At 37.4% G+C, this 23,438-nt stretch overlaps 1 pseudogene; it reads right to left on the bottom strand.

Moving 5' to 3' along the window:
* Window positions 1-9,163: 9,163 nt before the first annotated feature.
* LOC129025710 (heat shock transcription factor, Y-linked-like) lies at window positions 9,164-22,266 on the bottom strand (annotated as a pseudogene).
* Window positions 22,267-23,438: the final 1,172 nt, after the last annotated feature.

Raw genomic sequence — 23,438 nt, 5'->3', positions numbered from 1 at the left:
AGACAGCTTTTTACTAGTTTTTATTGTGGGCTACTAGGTTTTTTACTGTAGGCCTCAATGTCCACCAAAATGTCCCTTTGCAGGTTCTAAAAAAAGTGTTTCCAAACTGCTGAATGAAAAGAAAGGTTTACTTCTGAGAGCTGAATCCAGACATCATGAAGCAGTTTCACAGGTAACTTCTTTTAGTTTTTATCATAGGATGTTCAATTTTTTACTACAGGCCTCAATACCTTCCAAATTATACAAAATCAAAACCAAAAGAAAGATTTCACTGTGTGAGCTGAAAGCACACATCAGAAAGCAATTTCACAGATAACTTTTTCCAGTTTTTGTCTAGAGATACTTGTTTTTTCATTGTAGGCCTTAATATGCTCCAAAATTTCCCTTCTCTCCTTCTACAAAAAGAGTGTTTAAAACTGCTAAATCAAAGGAGTGGTTTAACATTGTGTGCTGAATCCACATTTCACAAAGCAGGTTAACAGATAGATTATTTCTGGATTTTATCATGGGATATTCTGTATTTCACTATAGGCCTACTGTATTCCAAAATGTCCCTTTACAGATTCTACAAAAAGAGTGTTTCCAAACACTGAATCAAACGAAAATTTTAACACTGTGAGCTGAATGGAGACTTCACAAAGCAGTTTCAGAGACAGCTTCTTTCTAGTTTTTAAATAGGATATCCAGTTTTTTTCTTACTGCATTCTGAAATGTCCCTTAGCAGATGCTACAAAAATAGTGTTTTGAAACCACGAAATCAAAGGTAAGTTTAACTTTGAGAACTGAATCCACACATCACAAAGCAGTTTTGTAGATGGCTGCTTTTTAGTTTCTATTGTGGGACTTTCTGTTTTTCACTACAGGTTTTACTTTTCTCTGAAATATCTCTTTGTATATTCTACAAGAAGAGAGTTAACAACCTACTGAATCAAAAGAGAGGCTAAACTCTATGAGCTGAATCGACAGATGACAAAGAAGTTTCACAGATAGCTTCTTACTAATTTTTATCATGGGCTATTCACTTTTTCACTATAGGCCTCAATGTCCTCAGAAATATCCAGTCACAGATTCTGCAAAAAGAGTTTTTCCAAACTGCTAAATGAAAAGAAAGGTTTAACTTTGTGAGCTGAGTGCACACATCACAAAGCAAACTGACAACTATTCTTTCTTCCAATTTTTATTGTGGGATAATTTGTTTTTCACTATAGTCTTTACTGTGCTCAGAAATGTCTCTACATATCCTACAAAAATGGTGTTTCCAAGCTGCTGAATCAAAAGACCAGTTTAATTCTGTGAACTGAATGCACACTTCACAAAGCAGTTTCAAAGATCGCTTCTTTCTGGTTTTTATCATGGAATATTCACTTTATCATTATGGGGCTCACTGTGCTCCAAAATTTCTCTTTGCAGATTCTACAAAAAGAGTGTTTTCTAACTGATGAATCAAAATAAGGTTTAAATCTGTGAGCTGAATGTACAGGAAGCAGTTTCACAGATAATCTCTTTCTAGTTTTTATCTAGGAATATTCTGTTTCTCACTGTAGGCCTGATGGTACCCTGAAATGTCCCTTCACAGATTCTACAAAAAAAAGTGTCTCCAAACTGCAGAACCAAAAAAACAGTTTAACTTTTTGAACTGAATTCTCAAATAGCAAAATAGTTTCTCATGTAGCTTCTTTCTAGATTTCATCATGAGATGTTCACTTTTTCACTGTAGGCCTAGTGGTCTCGAAATTTGCCTTCACAGATTCTACACAAAGAGCTTTTGCAAACTGCTGAATCAAAAGAATGGTTTAACCTTGTGAGCTGAACGGAGACTTGACAAACGTTTTCACAGATAGCTTCTTTCTAGATTTTATCATGGGATATTCAATTTTTCACTATAGGCCTTATTGTGCTCTGAAATGTTCCTTCACAGATTCTGCAAAAAGACTTTCTGAACCACTGAATTAAAAAACGGTTTAACTTTGTGAGCTGAATCCACACATCACAGATTTAGTTTTTATTGTGGGATATTCGGTTTTTCACTATGGGCCTTACTATGCTCTGAAATGTCCATTTGCAGATTCTACAAAAGCACTTTTTCCAAACTTCTGAATCAGAATAAAGTTTAAATTCTGTGAGCTGTATCCACACATCACTAGGCAGTTTCACAGATACCTTCTTTCTAGATATTATTGTGGGATATTCTGCTTTTCTCTATAAGCAAAATGGGATTTGAAATGCTCTTTTGCAGATTCTCCAAACAAGAGTGTTTCCAAGCAGCTGAATGAAAATAAAGGTTTAAGTGTATGAGCTGAGTCCACACATAACAAAGCAGCTTCACAGATAGATTCTTTCTAGTTTTTTAGTGGGATATACAATTTTCAATTTAGGACTCACTGCACTCTGAAATGTCCCTTCACAGATTTTACATAAAGAGTGTTTCCATCCTGCTGAAAAAAAGGAAAATTTTAACTCTAGGAGCCTAAGCCACACAGCATAATGCCATTTCACAGATAGCTTCCTTCTGGTTTTTATCACAGGTCATTTGGTTTTCCACTATAGGCCTCAATGTCCCTTCATAGATTCTACAAAAAGAGTTTCCAAACTGTTGATTCAAAAGTATGGTTTAACTCTTTGAGCTGAATTCACACATCATAGAGCAGTTTTCACAGATAACTTTCTAGTTTTTATCATGGCATATTCAGTTTTTTTAATATTGGCCTTACTCCACTCCAAAATGTACCTTCACAGAATCTATAAAGACAATGTTTCCAAACTGCTGAATCACAAGAGAAAGATTTAACCCTGTGAGCTGAATTCACACACAAAAAAGCAGTTTCACAGATAGATTCATTCTAGTTTTTAATATAGGATGTTAGGTTTTTCACTGTAGGTCTTAGTGTGTTCCAAATTGTTCATTAGCAAATTCTACAAAAAGAGTATTTCCAAACTGCTGAATCCAAAGAAAGGTTTAACTCTGTGAGCTGAATCTGTGTATCACAGAGTAGTTTCACAGATAGCTTCTTTATAAATTTCATCATGGATGCTTCTGTTTTCGCTATATGCCTGGTAGGCTCTGAAATGTCCCTTCACAGATTCTACAAAAAAGAGTTTCCAAACTACTGAATGAAAAAGAAAAGTTAAATCTGTGAGCTGAATGCAGACCTAAGAATAATGTTTCAGATATAGTTTCTTTTTAGTTATTCTCATGGAATATTGATTTTTCACTATAGGCCTTACTGTGCTCCAAAATCTTCCTTAGCAGATTGTACAAAAAGTGAGTCTCCAACATGCTGGAAGGAAAGAGATGTTTAATTCTGTGAGCTGAATCTACACATCATCAAGCAGTTTCACAAATAACTTCTTTCTAATTTTTACATAGGGCTATATGATTTTCCACTATAGACCTTACTGTCCTCTGAACTGTCCCTTCACAGATTCTACAAAAGAGTGTTTCCAAACTACCAAATGAAAAGAATGGTTTAACTTGTGAGCTGAATCCACATATCACAAGGCAGTTTCTCATGCAGCTTCTTTCAAGATTTTATCGTGGGATATTCAATTTTTCTCTATAGGTCTCACTGTTCTCCAAAATTTTCCTCAGCAGATTGTACAAAAAGAGTGTTTCCAACATGCTGAATCAAAAGAAAATTTTAACTCTGTGAGGTGAATCAACACATCACAGAGCAGTTTCACAGTTTCTCTTTAGTTTTTATCATGGAATATTCAGTTTTTTACTGTATGCATTACCGTGATCTGAAATGTCCCTTCGCATATCCTACAAAAAGTGTTTCACACCTGCTGAATCAAAATAAAAATTTAACTCTGTGAGCTGAAAGCATTAATTGCAAAGCAGTTTCACAGATAGACTACTTTGAAATTTTATCATGAGATATTCTGTTTTTCTCTATAGGCATAATGGGCTCCAAGATGTCCCTTTGCAGATTCTACAAAAAGAGGGTCTCCAACCTGCTGAATCAAAACAATGGTTTAACTCTGTGAATTGTATCCACATATGACAAAGCAGTTCCACAGATAGCTACTTTATACATTTTATCACAAGATATTCAGTTTTTCACTGTAGGTCTCAAGGTCCTTCAAAGTGTCCCTTTACAGAATCTACAATATGAGTTTTTCCAAACTGCTGAATCAAAAAAAAGTTTAACTCTGTGAGCTGAATGGAGACAAAGCACTTTCACAGAAAACATGTTTCTTTGTTTCTAGGTATATTTGGATTTTCACTATCGGCCTTACTGCACTCCAAAATGACTCTTTGTATATTCTAAATGACCCTTTGTAGATTCTAAAATAGGAGTTTCTGATCTGTGGAATCAAAATGCAGGTTTACTCTGTGCTGAAATCATACATCACAAAGCAGTTTCACAGATAGCTTCTTACAAATTTTTATTGCGGGATATTTGGTTTTTCATCATAGGTCTTAATGCGCTCCAAAATGTCCCTTCACAGATTCTACAAAAGAAGCATTTCCAAACTGCTGAATTAAAAGAATGGTATAACCCTGTGAGCTGAATCCACACATCACAAAGCTGTTTCACAGATAACTTCTTTCTCATTTTTATCTGAGGATATTCTGTTTTGTACCATCAGCCTCAATGGGCTCCTAAATGCCAGTTTGTAGATTCTCCAAAAAGAGTGTTTCCAACATTCTAAATGAATAGAAAGGTTTAAATCTATAAGGTGAATTTTCACATTACAAAGCAGTTTCACCAATGGCTTCTTTCTAATTTTTATCTGGGAATGTTCAGTTTTTCCCCATAGGCCAGAATGGGCTCAAAAATGTCCCATCGCAGATTCTCCAAAAAAAAGTATCCAACCTGTTGAATCAATAGAAAAGTTTAACTCTGTGAGGTGAATCCACACATCACAAAGCAATTTCACAAATAGCTTCTTTCCAGTTTTTATAAGGGGATATTCCGGTTTTCCTCATAGGCCCTAATGGACACCCTCATGTGAGATTTTCCAAAAAGTGTTTCCAACCTCCTCAATAAGAAGAAAGTTTTAACTCTATGGGATGAATCCACACATCACATAGCAGTTTCAAAGATAGCTTCTCTCTAGGTTTTGTCTTGGGGTATTCAGTTTTTCCCAATGGGCCACAGTGGGCTTCCAAATTCCCCATTGCACTTTCTTCAAAAAGAGTGTTTCCAACCTGCTGAAACAAAAGAAACGTTTACCACTGTGAGATAAATTCACACATCACAAAGAAGTTTCACAGAGAGATTCTTTCCAGTTTTTATCTCAGGATATTTGACTTCTCCCCATAGGCCTGAATGGGATACTAAGTGTCCCTTAGCGGATTCCTCAAAATGTGCATTTTCTAACTGCTGAATCAAAAGAAATTTTTATCCCTGTGAGATTAATTCAAACATCACACAGCAGTTTCACAGATAGCTACTTTCTACTTTTTCTGGGGATATTCTGATTTTCCCCTTAGGTCTCAACGGACTGCCAAATGTCCAGTTGTAGATTCTCCACAAAGAGCGTTTCCAACCTGCTGAATCCACATAAAGTTTTAAATTTGTGAGTTGAATACACACATCACAAAGTTGTTACACAGGTAGCTTCTTTCTTGTTTTTATATAGGGATATTCAGTTTTCCCAAAAGGCCTCAGTGGGCTTACAAAAGTCCCTTTGCAGATTCTCCAAGGAGATTGTTTCCAACTTACTGAACCATGAGCATGAAATGTTCTTCCATTTGTTTGTGTCCTCTTTCATTTCGTTGAGCAGTACTTTGTTGTTCTCCTTGAAGAGGTCATTCACATCCCTTGTAAGTTGGATTCCTAGGTATTTTATCCTCTTTGAAGCAATTGTGAATGGGAGTTCACTCATGATTTGGCTCTCTGTTTGTCTGTTATTGGTGTATAGGTATGCTTGTGATTTTTGCCCATTGATCTTGTATTCTGAGACTTTGCTGACGTTGTTCATCAGCTTAAGGAGATTTTGGGCTGAGACAATGGAGTTTTCTAAGTGTACAATCAAGTGATCTGCAAACAGGGACAATTTAACTTCCTCATTTCCTAATTGAATACCCTTTATTTCTTTCTCCTGCCTGATTACACTGGGCAGAACTTCCAACAATATGTTGAATAGGAGTAGTAAGAGGGCATCCCTGTGCCGGTTTTCAAAGTGAATGCTTCCAGCTTTTGCCATTCAACATGATATTAGCTGTGGGTTTGTCATAAGTAGCTCTTATTATTTTGAGATATATCCCATCCATACCTAGTTGATTGATAATTTTTAGCATGTAGGGCTGTTCAAATTTGTCAATGGTCTGTTCTGCATATGAGACAATCATGTGTTTTTTGTCTTTGGTTCTGCTTATATGATGGATTACGTTTATTGATTTGCATATGTTGAATCAGGCTTGCATCCCAGGGATGAAGCCAACTGTATTGTGCAGGATAAGCTTTTTGATGTGCTTCTGGATTCGGTTTGCCAGTATTTTATTGAGGATTGTTGCTTCAAAGTTCATCATGGATATTCGTCCAAAATTTTATTTTTTTGTTGTGTCTGTGCCAGGTTTTAGTATCAGGATGATGCTGGCCTCATAAAATGAGTTCAGGAGGATTCCCTCTTTTTCTGTTGATTGAAATAGTTTCAGAAGGAATGGTGCCAGCTCCTCTTTGTACCTTTGGTAGAATACAGCTGTGAATCCATCTGGATGTGCATTTTCTTTGGTTCATAGGCTACTAATTATTACCTCCATTTCTGAGCCTGTTAATGGTCTATTCAGGGATTCAACATCTCCCTGGTTTAGTCTTGCGAAGCTGTATTGCATCTATTCAATTCTTCTCTCTTTTCTCCTTTACTAGTCTTGCTAGTGGTCTATCAATTTTGTTGATCTTTCCAAAAAACCAGATCCTGGATTCATTTATTTTTTGAAGGTTTTTTTTTTTTTATGTCTCTATCTCCTTCAGTTCTGCTCTGGTCTTAGTCATTTCTTGCCTTCTGCTAGCTTTTGAATGTATTTTTTCTTGATTCTCTAGCTCTATTAATTGTGATGTTAGCCTGTCAATTTTAGATCTTTCCTGCTTTCTCTTGTGGGCATTTGGTGCTATCCATTTCCCTCTGCACACTGCTTTAAATGTGTCCCAGAGATTTTGGTATGTCTAATCTTTGTTCTCCTTGGTGTCAAAGAACATCTTTATCTCTGCCTTCATTTCGTTATTTACCCAGTAGTCATTCAGGAGCAGGTTGTTCAATTTCTATGTAGTTGTGTTGTTTTGAGTGTACTTCTTAACCCTGAGTTCTAATTTGATTGCACTTTCATCACAAAGACTGTTTGTTATAATTTCTATTGTTTTAAATTTGCTAAGGAGTGCTTTACTTCCAACTCTGTGGTCAATTTTGGAATAAGTGTGATGTGGTGCTGAGAAGTATGTATATTCTGTTGATTTGTGGTGGAGAGTTCTGTAGATATCTGCTAGGTCCACTTGGTCCACAGCTGAGTTCAAGTCCTGGTTATCCTTGTTAACATTCTGTCTTGTTGCTCTGTCTGATGATGACACTGGGGTGTTACAGTCTCCCATTATTATTGTGTGTGATTCTAAGTCTCTTTGTAGGTCTGTAAGAACTTGCCTCATGAATCTGGGTGCTTCTGTATTGGGTGCATATATATTTAGGATAGTTAGCTCTTCTTGTTGAATTGATCTCTTTACCATTATGTAATGGCCTTCTTTGTCTCTTTTGATCTTTCTTGGTTTAAAGTCTGTTTTATTAGAGACTAGGATTGCAAAACCTGCTTTTTGTCTCTTTGTTTGTCTGTTTTCCATTTGCTCGGTAGGTCTTCCTCCATCCCTTTATTTTGAGCCAATGTGTGTCTCTGCATATGAAATGGGTCTCGTGAATACAGCACATTTGGGTCCTGACACTATCCAGTTTGCCAGTCTGTCTTTTAATGGGGGCATTTAGCCCATTTACATTGAAAGTTAATATCGTTATGTCTGAATTTGATCCTGTCATTAATATGTTAGCTGGTTATTTTCCTCATTATTTGATGCAGTTTCTTCCAAGCAGTGATGGTCTTTACAGTTTGGCATGTTTTTGCAGTGGCTGGTACCAGTTGTTCCTTTCCATTTTTAGTGCTTCCTTCAGGAGCTCTTGTAGGGCAGGCCTGCTGGTGACAAAATCTTTGAGCATTTTCTTGTCTGTAAGGTATTTTATTTCTCCTTCACTTATGAAGCTTAGTTTGGCTGGATATGAAATTCTGGGTTGAAAATTCTTGTCTTTAAGAATGTTGAATATAGGCCTCCACTCTCTTTGGCTTGTGGAATTTCTGCCAAGAGATCAGCTGTTAGTCTGCTGGACTTCCCTTTTTAGGATACCCAACTTTTCTCTCTGGCTTCCCTTAACATTTTTTCCTTCATTTCAACCTTGGTGAATCTGACAATTATGTGTCTTGTGTTTGATTTTCTTGAGGAATATCTTTGAGGCATTCTCTGTATTTCCTGAATTTGAATGTTGGCCTGCCCTGCTAGGTTGGGGAAGTTTTCCTGGATAATATCTTGAAGAGTCTTTTCCAGCTTGGTTCCATTCTCCCTGTCACCTTAAGGTACACCAATCTGACGTAGATGTGTTTTTTTTTTCATAGTCCCATATCCCTTGGAGGCTTTGTTTGTTTGTTTTTACTCTGTTTTTCTCTAAACTTCTCTTCCTGCATCATTTCATTCATTTTATCTTCTTTCACTGATACCTTTTCTTCCACTTGATCGAATCAGCTACTGAAGCTTGTGCATGCATCACATACTTCTCGTGCCATGGTTTTCAGCTCCATCAGGTCATTTAAGGTCTTCTCTATGCTGTATATTCTAGTTAGCCAATTGGCTAATCTTTATTCAAGGTTTTTAACTTCTTTGCAATGGGTTCAAACATCCTTCTTTAGCTCGGAGAAATTTGTTATTACCTATTTTTGAAGCCCACTTCTGTCAACTCATCAAAGTCTTTCTCCCTCCAACTTTCTTCTGTTGCTGGGGAGGAGCTTGCATTCCTTTGGAGGAGAAAAGGTGGTCTGAGTTTTAGAATTTTCAGCTTTTCTGCTCTAGTTTCTCCCCATCTTTGTGGTTTTATCTGCCTTTGGTTTTTGATAATGGTGACCTTCAGAAGGGGGTTTGGCATGGATGTTCTTTTTGTTGATGTTGATGCTATTCCTTTCTGTTTTTTAGTTTTCCTTCTGAAATCCAGGGCCCTCAGCTTCAGCTCTGTTGGTCTTTGCTGGAAGTCCACTTCGGGCCCTGTTTGCCTGGGTATCACCAGCGGCAGCTGTAGAACAGCAAATACTGCACAACAGGAAACATTGCTGCCTGATCCTTCATCTGGAAGCTTTGTCTCAGAGGTGCACCCAGCTGTATGAGACTTCAGTCACTCCCTACTGGGAGGTGTCTCCCAGTTAGGCTACTTGGGGGTCAGGGACCCACTTGAGGAGATAGTCTGTCCATTCTCAGATCTCAAACTCCATGATGGGAGAATGATTACTCTCTTCAAAGCTGTCACACAGGGACTTTTATGTCTGCAGAAGTTTCTGCCTCCTGTTATTCAGCTATACCCTGCCCCCGGAGGTGGAGTCTACAGTAGCAGGCAGGCCTCATTGAGCTGCAATGGGCTCCACACAGTTTGAAGTTCCCAGCTGCTTTGTTTACCTACTTAAGCCTCAGCAATGGTGGACGCCCCTCTCCCAGACTTGCAATTGCCTTGCAGCTTGATCTTGGACTGCTGCTCTAGCAGTAAGCAAGGCTCTGTGGGTGTTGGACCCCCTGAGCCAGGCACAGAATGTAATCTCCTGGTGTGCCATTTGCTAAGACTGTTGGAAAAGTGCAGTACTAGGATGGGAGTGTCTTGATTTTCCAGGTACCATCTGTCATGTCTTCCCTTGGCTAGGAAAGGGAATTTCCTGACCCCCTATGCTTTCCAGGTGAGGCAATGTCTCTCCCTACTTTGGCTCACACTCCATGGTCTGCACCCACTGTCCAACAAGTCCCAGAGAGATAAACCCAGTTCCTCAGGTGGAGATGCAAATATCACCTGTCTTCTGTGTCACTCTGGGAACTGTAGACTGGACCAGTTCTTATTCAGCCATCTTGGATCAGTCCCTCACTTCTTTCTAGTTTTTAAATGGAGGTATTTGGTTTTTCACCATAGGCCTCAATGGGCTCTCAAAAGTTTTATTGCAGATTCTCCTAAAAGAATGTTTTCAACCTGCTAAATCAACAGAAAGCTTTAACTCTGTGGAATAAATCTGCAACTCACAAAGCTGTTTCACAAATAGCTTCTTTCTATTTTTTTATCTCTTGAAATTTTGCTTTTCTGCATAAAGCTCAAAGGGCTCCCAAATATGACTTCACAGATTCACCAAAAAGAGTGTTTCCAACGTGCTGAATAAAAACAAAATTTTAATTCTGTGACATGAATCCACATATCACAAAGCAGTTTCACAGATAGCTTCTTTATGGTTTTCACCTGAGGATATTCAGTTTCTCCCCAAGGACTCAATGGACTCGAAAATTCCCTTTGGAGATCCTTTAAAAAGAGTTTTCCCAACTTACTGAATTAAAAGAAAGGTTTAACTCTTTGAGATGAATCCAAATATTACAAAAGAGTTTCACAGATAGCTTCTTTCTAGTTTCTATCTGGGGGTAGTTTGTTTTTCAGCATATGTTTCAGTGAGCTCCAATATGTGTCTTTGCAGATTCCACAAAAACAGTGTTTACAACCTGCTGAATGAAAAGAAAGGTTTAACTCTGTTAGATAAATCTACACATCGAAGGTAATTTCACAGAGAGATTCTAGTTTTTTCTGAAGATACTTGTTTTTTTCCCAGAGGCCTCAATGGCCTTCCAAATGTCTTTACGCGGATTCTTCAAAAATACTGTTTCTAACTTCTGAATCAAAAGACAGTTTTAACCCTGTGAGATGAACCCCCATATCACAAAGTAGTTTTTCAGATAGCTACTTTCTAGTTTTTATCTGAAGATATTCAGTTTTTCCTCATAGACCTCAATGCACTCTCAAATGTTTCATGACAGATTCACCAAAAATAGTGTTTCTAACTTGCTGAATCAAAAGAAAGTTTTATCTCTGTGAGATGAATCCACACATCAGCAAACAGTTCCACAGATAGCTTGTTCCTAGTATTTACCTGTGAATATAAGGTTTTTCCCCATAGATTTCAATGGGCTCCAAAATGTTCCTTCATGAAGCACTTTCCTGCCATGATAATCCAAAATGGCTTTTGGAGACGTGTCTTGCAAATGGATGACAAAATCTGGATAAGGCTCCCTTGGAACCTGTGGAACTGAGTTAAAAGAATGGTAAGTAGTACCAGGGTTGTGAATTTTTTCCCAGGTTCTTAGGCATATAGTTCTTAGCTGATCAACAGGTTCAACACCCATTACCATCAGTTGATTTCAAGTACCTCATGCCTCTCCAATTCCAAGCAACAGATCAGATGTGATATTAATGGGAGGTTGTGCTTGAGCATTTCTGCATGCCTAATTTGTTGTTTCATCCATCCACCAAGTTTCAAATTAGAGAAATTGAGAGGGAGACAGGATGGATCAGGGTAATAACTCCTAATTCATAAATATTAAATGTTGGTTATAAGCCACAGATTGTAATAAGAAATGAACATAAGGAGAATTTGGCCCATATTGTCCAATTGCTTGCCTTAAGTCTTTTAATATTTTAAAATAAAATAGCTCCCACTGTGCTTGAGAATGTTCTCTGAAATTTTCAGCTGGCAAAATAATTAGTAAAAACTGCCAACATCCAAATACCCCATTTCTTGTGTCGGGAGAATGGATGCCTGGATTATCCCTGAGTCATAATTAGTATCTGGGCTGGCTCACAGAATTCCTTTACCATAATTAACAGGTGTACAAGCCTGGATCATTCCCTACTGTAATTGGCTGTTGGGCAAGCATGCAGCTTCCTTTCACCACAGTCAATGGTGGGGCATGCAACATTGGGAGTGGCAAGCCGTGTCTCAGGTTTCCTTTCCAGAAATTCATAAGGCTGAGGAAGGGGTGACCATTCCAGGCCTTCCCCTAAAGGCACAGTAGGTGGCAATATTTCTGCAGTAGATGGAACTGTTTCTTTCATAAGTTTTTGAAGATTAATATATAGCTTCCCATTTCTACCCCTTTTTAAACCTAGACTGTGATGGTTCACTTTGCTCATCATCAGACTTCTGATTGTTAAAATTTTCTATGTCATCCTGACATAGAAGGAACTCCTGTTCCTTCCTCCTCAGTGGGGAAGCACTTCAGTGCTGTTTAATTGCCAACCACAATGACCAAGTGGAGAAAGTAATATTGTGGCTCTCTCATTGTGCTAATTTTAAGTCTGATCCAACCTTATACCAATCTTTTACATGCCTGGTTCCATATTCCATGAACCAAGGAGAATACTCTTCTATGAGATGGAACAAAGATGTGAGATTTCAGGTACTCACAATTGCCCCACTGTAGCCCAATAACTGTGTCACCAGGCATAAGTAATTAGCAAACTTACTTTCAGCCTGACCCACATTTTCCTGAGGTTACCATGGAATTCTCCACAGAGCCTGAAGTGAAAACGTACGTGGGTGTCCTTTGTCAGTCATGCTCCACTTTCCATGCTCTGGCATTTCTTCACTGTATTATTGTAGAGATTACAGGGAGATCTGTGTTGGGTGCCAGATGTTGGGGAAACCAGTCCCACCCTACCCAGTGGGTACCCTGACTCTGGTGGAGAAAAAAAGAGTTAGACCGAGTAAGTGTTTAAAAGGTGGGTCTAGGCGACTGGAGCATTGAAGGCTTCCTCACAGCCTGGAGCCCTCAGGCTCCACCCAATTTATTGGTATACGGACAGTTTGTTCTTACAGCAGATGGGAGGGGGAGGAAGGAATGAGGAAAAGGATTAATCAGTGAAGGAGATCTTGTGAGTCATTCGATAAGATGTATAGCAGTGGTGATTTCTGTGAATTTCCTTGAGGAGGGGCGTGTGTCTAAACTACTTAAGATCTTTAACTTATTGGGACTGAAACAGGTGGGAGCAGGTTTTAGGAGAAGCCAAGATGTTTGGCTATACTCCACTGCTTCAAGGGAGCATTATCTCCCTGAGAAAACTGTGGAATGCTACTGAGTGGTTATGCTCTTGGGGCATAAAAACCTGAAGGTAATAAGGAGAATTTTCTGCTCAGAGACCAGCCATGGCTTTCCATGGGTGTCTCACACAGGGGAGACCAACACAACTGGCACCCCAGAAACCCTCCTTCTCACATTTCCAACCACATAAATCAAAAGAAAGATTTAACTTTGTGAGATGAATCCACATATCACAAAGCATTTTCACATTTTCTTTCTAATTTTTTGCTGGGGATATTGGGTTTTTCCACATAAGCCTGAATGGACTCCCAAATATCCCTATGCAGATTCTCCAAAAAGAATGTTTTTAACCTGCTGAATCCAAAGAAATTTTTAACTCTGTGAGATGAATCCACACATGACAAAAGCATTTTCACAGATAGCTTCTTTCTAGTTTTTACCTGAGGATATTCGTTTTTTTCCCAATAGGTTTTAATGGGCTGCCAAAAATTCCTTCATAGATCCTCCAAAAGACTGTTTTTAACCTGCTGAATCCAAAGAAATATTTAACTCTGTGAGATGAATCCACACATCACAAAGCTGTTACACAGATTCTTTCTAGTTTTTACCTGTGGAAATTCAGTTTCTCCTCATGGGCCTTAATGGGCTCCTAAAAATCCCTTTGCAGATTCTCCAAAAAGAGTGTTTCCAACCTGCTAAATCAAAACAAACTTTTAATTCAGTAAGATGAATTCACACATCATAAAGTAGTTTCATAGAAAGTTTTTTCTAGTTTTTACCGGGGGATATTGGGTTTTTCCCCATATGCCTCAATGGGCTCTCAAATGTCCCTTTGCAAATTTTCTAGAAAGATTGTTTCCAACCCGTTGAATCAAAGAAAACATCTAACTCTGTGAGAAGAATCAGTAAACCACAAAGTAGCTTTACAGATAGCTTCTTTCTAGTTTTTACCTGGTGATATTTTGTTTTTCTCATTGGCCACAATGGGCTTCAAAACGTCCCTTTGCAGATCCTCCATAAAGAGTATTTCAACCTGCTGAGCCAAAAAAAGAGGTTTATCTCTATGAGATGAATCCACACATCACAAAGCAGTTTCACAGATACCTTCTTCCTAGTTTTTACCTGGGAATATTTGGATTTTCCCCATAGGCTTCAATGGGCTGATAAATATCTGTTAGCAAAATCTCTAAAAAAGAGTGTTCCCAATCTGCTGAATCAAAAGAATCTTTTAACTCTATAAGATGAATCTACACATCACAAAAGAGTTTCACAGAGAGCTTTTTTCTTGTCTTTACCTGGAGATATTCAGTTTTTCCACATGGGCCTCAGTGGTCTCCCAAATATACCTTTGCATATACTCCAAAAAGAGATTTTCTTTTTCTTTTTTTTTTTTTTTTGGAGGTGGAGTCTTTCTCTGTCACCCAGGCTGGAGTGCAGTGTTGCAATTTCCCACTCACTGCAAGCTCCACCTCCCAGGTACATGCCATTCTCCTGCCTCAGCCTACCAAGTAGCTGGGACTAAGGCACCCACCACCATGCCTGGCTAATTTTTTTTTGTATTTTTAATAGAATGGTGTTTCACCATGTTAGCCAGGACCGTCTTGAACTCCTGAGCTTGTCATCCACCCAGCTTTGCCTCCCAAAGTCCTGGGATTAGAAGCATGAGCCACCCCACTCAGCCGAGATTTTCTAACTTGCTGAATCAAAAGAAAGGTTTAATTCTGAGATGAATCCACAAATCACAAAGCAGTTTCACACATAGCATCTTTCAAGTTTTTACTTGAGAACATTCTGACTTTCCCCATGATCTTTTATGGGATCTAAAATGTCCCTTCACAGATTCTCCAAAAAAAAAAAAAAAAAAAGTGCTTTCAACCTGTCCAATCAAAAGAAAGTATTAACTCTGTGAGAAGAATCTGCAAATCACAAAGCAGTTTCACAGATAGATTCTTTCTAGTTTTTAATCATGGGATATTCCATTTTACCCCATTGGCCTCAATGGACTTCCAAATGTCCCTTCACAGATCCTCCAAAAAGAGTGTTTCCAACCTGCCGAATCAAAAGAAAGTTTTAACTCTGTAAGTTGAATCCACACATCACAAGGCTGTTTGACAGACAGCTTGTTTTTAGTTTCTACCTGGGTACATTCTATTTTTCCACATGGTCTCCTAGGCTCCTAAATTTACTGCTGCAGACTCCCCAAAAAGAGTGTTTCCATCCTACTGAATCAAAAGAAAGTTTTAACTCTGTTAGATGGATCCACACATCACAAAGCAGTTTCACAGACACCTTCCTTCAAGTTATTCCTTGGGATACTTGGTTTTTCCCCATGGTCCTCAATGAGCTCCCAAATATCCCTTCATAGATTCTCCAAAAAGAGTCTTTCCAACCTGCTGAGTCAAAAGAAAAGTTTAACTCTGTAAGATGAATCGACACATCATGAAGCCATTTCTCATACATCTTCTTTCCAATTTTTATCTGTGATATTCTGTTTTCCCTCTAGGCCTCAATGGGGTCCAAAATGTCCCTAGGCAGATATTCCAAAAAGAGTGTTTCCAACCTGCTGAGCAGAAAGGATGTTTTCCTTCTGTTAGATGAATCCACACATCACAAAGTAGTTTTACACATAACTTCTCCCTAGTATTTACCATGGGATATTCAGTTTTTCCCCATATGATTCAATGGGCTCCCAAATGTTCCATTGTAGATTCTCCAGAAAGTGTTTTTTACCTGCTGAATCAAAAGAAAGGTTTATCTCTGTGAGATGAATCCACACATCACAAAGTGGGTTCTTTGATAGCTTTTTTCTATTTTTTACCTGGGGATATTGCACTTTTCCCCATAATCTTCAACATGTTCCCAATTGTGTCTTCTCAGATTCTGAAAAAGAGTATTTCCAACCTGCTGAGTCAAAAGAAAAGTTTAACACTGTGAAATGAAGCACACTTCACAAATCAGTTATACCAATAGCTTCTGTATAGTTTTTACCTGGGTATATTTTGTTTTTCCCCATGGGCCTCAATGGGCTCCCAAATGTCTTTTTGCAGATTCTCCAGAAAGAGTGTTTCCAACCTGCTGAATCAAAAGAAATGCTTAACTCTGTGAAATGAATTCACAAAAAACAAAGCAGTTTCACAGATTCTTTATTTCTAGTTTTTACCTAAGGATACGTGGTTTTTTTCTGCATGGGCCTCAAAGGTCTTTTAAATGTCCCTTATCAGAATCTCCAAAAAGAGCATTTCTAACCTGCTGCATCAAAAGAAACGTTTAAACTCTGTGAGATATAGCCACACATCACAAAGCAGTTTTACAGATAGCTTCTTTCTAGTTTCTAACTGAAGATATTCAATTTTTTCCCTTAAGCCTCAAAAGTGTCACAAATGCCCCTTTGTAGATTCTCCAAAGAGAGTGTTTCCAAACTGCTGTATCAAAAGAAATGTTTCACTCTGAGAGATGAATCCACATATCACAAAGCAGTACCACAGAGAGCTTCTTTCTAGTTTATACCTGGAGATACTCCATTTTTCCTCATAGATCTCAATGGCCTCCAAAATGTCTCTTCACAGATTCTTCAAAAAGAGGGTATCCAATCTGCTGAATCAAAATAAATGTTTCACTTTGTGAGATGAACCCACACATCATAAAGCCATTTCACAGATAACCTCTTTCTAATTTTTAACTTGGATATTCAGTTTTTTTCCTGATTGTCCTCAATGGGCTTTCAAATGTCCCTTTGGAAATTTTCCAAAAAGAGTGTGTCCAACCTGCTGAATCAAAAGAAATGTTTAACTCTGTGAGGTGAATCCAGATGTCACAAAGCAGTTTCATGGATAGCTTCTTTCTAGTTTTTTCCTGAGGATATTGTTTTTCCCCATTGGCCTCAAAAAGCTCCAAAATGTTCCTTTGCAGATTCCCCAAAAAGAATGTTTCCCACCTATTGAATCAAAGCAAAATTTAACACTGTGAGATGAATCCACACAAAACAAAGCAATTTCACAGTAGACACTTTGTAGTTTATACCCGTGGATTTTCAGTTATTTCCTTTAAGCCTCAAAGGGTTCCCAAATGTACCCTCACAGATCTCCTGAAAGAGTGTTTTCAACCTGCTGAATTAAAAGGAAGGCTTACCTCTGTGAGGTTAATGCATACATCACAACACAGTTTGATACATAGCTTCCTTCCAATTTTGATATAGGGATATTTTGTTTTTACTCTAGGCCTCAATGGGCTCCCAAATGTTCCATCACAGGTTCTCCAAATACAGTGTTTTTTAACTGCTGAATCAAAAGAAAGGTTTAACTCTGTGAGATCATTCCACACATCACAAAGCAGTTTCACATACAGTTTTTTCCAATTTTTATCTGGGGATACACAGTTTTTCTCAATAGGCCTCAATGAGCTTCTCAATGTCCCTTCACAGATTTTCCAAAAAGAGTATTTCCTACATGCTGAATCAAAAGAAAGATATAACTTTGCAAAATGAATCCACACATCACAAAATTTCACAAATATCTTATTTCTAGTTTTTATCTGGCATGGTTTTTTTTTCATAACCCACAATGGACCCCCAATGTCCATTTACAGATTGTCTAACAAGAGTGTTTCCAACCTCCTGAATAAAAAAAAAAAGTCTGTAAGATGAATCCACACATCACAAGGCAATTTCACAAAGAACTTTTTTCTAGTTTTTATCTTGGGATATTCCATTTTCCCCCAAAGGCTGCAATGGCCTCCCAAATGTCCCTTTGCAGATTCTCCAGAAAGAGTGTTTCCAACCTGGTGAATCAAAAGAAAGATTTAACTCTGTGAGATGAATCTTCACATCACAAAGTAGTTTCAAAGAAAGCTTCTATCTTTTATCTGGGGATAGTTGATTTTTCCCTATAGGCTTAAAAGGACTCCCAATGGTCTCTTCACAGATTCTCCAAAAAGAGTGTTTCCAAGCTGTTTAATAAAAAGAAAGGTTTAACTCTGTGAGATGAACCCACACATCACAAGGCAGTTTCATAGATAGTTTCTTTCTAGTTTTAATCTTGGAATATCCAATTTTCCTCCATAGGTTTCAATGGAATCCAAAATGTCCCTTCACAGATTCTTCAAAAAGAGTGTTTTCAACTTGCTGAATCAAAGAAATGTTTAGCTCTGTGAGATGAATCCACACATCACAAAATAGTTTCACAGATACCTTCTTTCTAACTTTTATCTGGGAATATTCAGTTTTTCTTCATAGGTCTCAAAGGACTCCCAAATGTTGCTTCACAGATTCTACAAAAAGAGTATTTCCAACCTGCTAGATTGAAATAAAAGTTTAACTCTATGAGATTAATCCACACATCACCAAGTAGTTCCACAGATAGCTTCTTTCTAGTTTTCATCTGGGGATATTCTTTTCTTTTCAAAAGGCCCACAGTGGCCTCCAAAATGTCCCTTTGCAGATTCCCCAAAAAGAGTGTTTACAATCTGCTGAATCAACAGGAAGGTTTAGTTCTGTGAGACGAATTTACACTTCCCAAATCAGTTTCACAGATAGCTTCTTTCCAGTTTTCTTCTGGGGATATGTAGTTTTTCATCATAGACCTCATGGGCTATAAAATGTCCCTTCACAGATACTGTTAAAAGAATGTTTCCCATCTGCTGAAAGAAAAGAAAGTCTTACCTCTGTGAGATGAATCCACACATCACAAAGACATTTCACAGATTGCTTCTTTCTAGTTTTTATTTGCGGATATTTGGTAGTTCACTGTAGGCCTCAAAGGACTCCCAAATGTCTCTTCATAGATTCTCCAAAAGTTTTCCTAACTGTTGTATTAAAGAAAAGGTTTAACTCCATGAGATGAATTCACACATCACAAAGCAGTTTCAGAGATAGTTTCTTTCCAGTTTTTGTGTGGGTATAGTAGATTTTTCCCCATAGGCTTTTATGGGCTCCCAAATGTCCCTTTGCAGATTCTACAGTTAGAGGGTTTCCAATCTGCTGAATCAAAAGAAAGGTTAAGCTCTATCAAATGAATCCACACATCAAAAGTCAGTTTCACAAAGAGCTTCTTTAGGTTTTTATTTTAGGATATTTTGTTTTTTTCCATAGGTCACAAAGGGCTCCCAAATATCCCTTTGCCACTGGGAATTGCTACTGCAAATAAAAGAAGAAGTGGTAAGGAGACAGCTAATTCTTTCAGGCAAGGACCTGCCAGTCAAAACAGAAGACGAAAAAGAACTTTTAGAAGCATGGAAAAATTATAACTAGACCTAAAAAGAAAGCATCATAGTTGAAATGATAACCAGTGATGCTAGTCTCAGTAAGTCAAAATCATTGCATCTCTAGTGAACAATACTGTGACCTACCCCTTTAGAAAAAGTTGTGGTGAGGAAAAAAGAATAAAAATTAATGCCACAACACCAAGAATGTTCATTTTGACAATGAAAATAGGTGCTATATTTGTAAGTCCCAGTCAACATTGACTAATTCACATACATACGTGTATATATATACACACACATACATATATGTATTAGGTACTGTGTTACATCAGTGCTGGGTGTCCAAGACAGACAGTAAAACTAATGTGATAGACAAGAAGCACTATCCTGGAAGGAGTGATGTCTGTGTTGTAGTCGTCTTAAGTAGGCAAATTGGGGAGATACTTTTATCTACAAGAAAATAATGGGACTGAAGTTACCAGATAGAAAAGGGCATGTCTGAAAGTGGAACGGTCTGAATGTCTCACTGTGGTGAAATAGAAGGACATGAAGCTGAAAGGAGAACAAATATCAGGTCTGGAAGGGATTTATTTAGCCATGCTGAGGATCTGGACTCAGAATCTAAAAGGTGTTAATCCTGACAAAAGCAATTAAATCTGACTTTGTATGGAGCACGAAACCAATGTGATGAAAATCTGCATTAGAGGTGGGATATGGTGGCTCAAGCTTGTAATCTCAGCACCTTTGGGGGCCATGGTGGGTGGATCACAGGCAGCCAGGAGTTCAAGACCATCCTGGCCAACATGGTGAAACCCTATTTCTACTAAAAATATAAAAATTAGCCCAGTGTTGTGGGCATGTGTTTATGTGAGCATCTATTCCCTTTCTGTCATGCAAATTTTTGCCCTAATTTGATTTATGCCAGAGTACTTTAGAAGTCACTTATTACTTTTTCCTAACTCCAGTTGTTTCCTTTCCTTTGCCTGCTGTCATTGTTTGATATGTCCCCTCCAAATTTCACATTGAAATTCTGTGTCCATTGAGATACTGTTGGGAGGTAGGATGTTTGAGAGGTGATTAGCCATGTGTGTGTAACCTCATGACTGAATTGATGGTGTTATCTGGAGAACAAGTTATTTATTCTGTGAGTTGTCTTTGATGAAGGATGAGTTTGGCCTCGATTTTCTGTTCATCTCATGCCCTTCACCATATGAGGTCAACCTACCATGTTGTAACATAGAAAGAAGATCTCATGAGATGCAGCCCCTAGGACTTCCCCACCTCCAGAACCATGAGCAAAATAAGTCTTTTTACAAATTACCCAGGCAGTGGTACTGTGTTGTTTCAGCAGCAAATGGACCCAAAGACTTTATTATTTTTTCCTCTTTAGAGAACTAAATTAGTTAACTTACATAGGAGCACATTAAATTTCCTTACAAATGATCAAAAAGCCCATATATACTTTTACAAAAATTAGTACAATAGCCTGACACTGAAAGAAAACACCATTCTACTTTTAACTATACTTTGAGAAAAAGAGAAAAAAGCAAACATGAAAGTCGACATGCAGTTTTATTGTTCAGTAAGATAATTACAGAATTTTTTAGGATTTTTTTGGTCAATGTAAATGTTAGTCTCTGTTGTCCCGCATAATTTGGTACTCTTTTAATGGAAGATCATTTGTAATTAGGGTGATATTTGTCCAGTTGTGATGGTTGAAGATCTGGCCTGGAATGAGGGACAGCTGATGTATCAGGTATCATAGGCATTTGCAACCACGAGTTGCCTGCTGGTAGCAGGTTAAAATGTGTAGCCTTGTTGACTGATATCACAGGATATCTTGTTGGAAGAGCAGATTGTTCCACTATCAGCCCCAGATAATGGTTTTGCTAGGGAGATATGTTAGGGTATTGAGAAGTTGTGGTTGTAATGAAACTCACAATGTGGCCACTTGCTTGGATGCAGGTGCTATGAGAGTGCACATGAATAGTGGTCAACTGATTTAAAATAGCATGTTGATCTTCTGTAATTTGTTGAGACAAGTGGCAATAACAAACATAACACTTAAAATATCAGATTTCTGTTTCATCACACAAACTTAATGTCATCAAGTAATTCATGAACATGGTTTACTATCTTCAGGAATGTGCTTTTGGGAAAAAAGCACTCAAATTGTTAAGCCCTCAAGTGAAAACATGTTATATATTAATAGTAACATTGCATTAATGGCTTTGGTACATTTATTTTGATAAATGAGATTCAAAGTTGTTAGCAAAATTTCTTAAAACCCTGAAAGATTAATGCTCAAGCTGAACTCAATAATTTCAAAAAATTAAATAATTTTTACATTAGTGTTTTATATAATTTTCAAAATGTGGTCTCACTGCATGTATTAATATATTTACTGATGTACAAAGTAAAATTACATATCTACTCTATGTAAAGTGTTAACTGAAATATGTTAAATACCTTGCTCGAGACAATGGATTTATTCTCTTCTGCCAGAAAGGTGGCTACAAAGGCAGATGTTTGAAAATTCTGTAAATTTTACTAAATCCATAAAGGCTGAGCTGTCAAACAAAACTTGTAATACTGTCAGCTTGAAATATTCTGCAAGGAGACTTTCTATCCAAAATTTCTTTCTTGAAGAGTTCTTCATTAATCACTATGCAAGTTCCATTCTCATCCCATAGAATAGACGTGAATTGGTCACTCTCAAATATTTTCCAACGTTTCCTGGGAAAGGTCACAGAAAAAAAAATCATTATCTTTATCTGGCTCAGAGACACACACTCTGTAACATGGCCATTTTAACAAGGATTCTTGTGACAAATCCTGAACAGAATTTTCTTCAATGTTTGACCTTAAGTCTGAGTCCCCAGGGAATGTGTGTTTACACAGTGGAGATCTAGTGGAAGGCTTCTGAATCAGTTAATTCATCTCTGGGAGAAACAACTTGAGTTTCTGAAGAAACATGTGCCATCTCAAATAAATATTTCTTTAGATATTTTTTCAGCCTCTATGATTTTCAAGACTGCAGCTTCAAACACTGCTTCAGAAGGCCTATGAAGGCAAACCAATCTAAAGCATCACTCTAGTATATGTCAAGCTGAGTAGCAAAGACATCACAAGAGTACTTTAGTCTCCTAGCAACCAATAAAAATCTGGCTAAAAGTATTTCCTTCCAAGTCTGAGAAATGTATCCAGTGAAAATAAATTATAGACTGCTCACTTACATACTGTAGGCTGCAAAATCTCATCCCTGTAGCAGCATTTAAATAAATAAGAAAATAATGTCCTCAATCCCTGAAATAAATGTAATAATTCTCTCACTGACACACACACTCTTACTAGATTGGTGAGAGGAGCACAGGGCCTGGTAATTGCAAAATGAAAAAAAAAAAAAAGGAAAAGGAAAAGAAAAATGAACAATTTTAAAACCTCTATGACTTTGGCATGTTGGATTGAAAACTGCTGCAGTGCAAAACCCATGTGGTAAAAAGGCATAGCCATAGAGATAAAAGGTAGGTTACTGGTTATCAGGGACTGAGAAATAAAAAGAACTGTTTAGTAGATATGGAGTCTCCTGTTGGACAATAGAAATATTTAGGAACTAAAGATAGATGATGATTGTACAACATCATAAGCAGAATAAATTTCACTGAATTGCATACTCAAATGTAATTTCACATTATGTGAAACTTACCTTGATAAATTAAGGAGAAAACAAATGTGAATAAAACTAACTGATTACTTTTCAGAATAAAAGTTATTTATATGCATGTCTCTTCAAAACATTTTTCAGTCATATCAGAAAAATAAATAATGATTTTATTTGTTATGTCTGTAAATATCTGACAAATATTAATGATGAAATATTTTAAAAGCTGGTGATTTACTTGTAAGGAATTCCCAAAGAGTAGATGTAAATAAATAATAATAACAATAAAAATAATAACAAGAAAATGTTTTAAGAAAAGAACATATGTATGTGTGTCTAAGCAGCAAAATTTTTATTTGGCTCCAAGAACATAATCTCTATTAAAAAAAGATTTGTAAGGAATGATCTTTGTGTCCTGCAAATAATATTATCATTATTAAGCAGGACTTGAATTCATAAAGTAATATTATTATTGAATGAAACAACAGTGCTGC

Source organism: Pongo pygmaeus, chromosome Y (genome assembly GCF_028885625.2).
Source record: "Pongo pygmaeus isolate AG05252 chromosome Y, NHGRI_mPonPyg2-v2.0_pri, whole genome shotgun sequence".
Taxonomy (NCBI): domain Eukaryota; kingdom Metazoa; phylum Chordata; class Mammalia; order Primates; family Hominidae; genus Pongo; species Pongo pygmaeus.
This window is presented reverse-complemented; position numbering and strand designations above follow the sequence as displayed.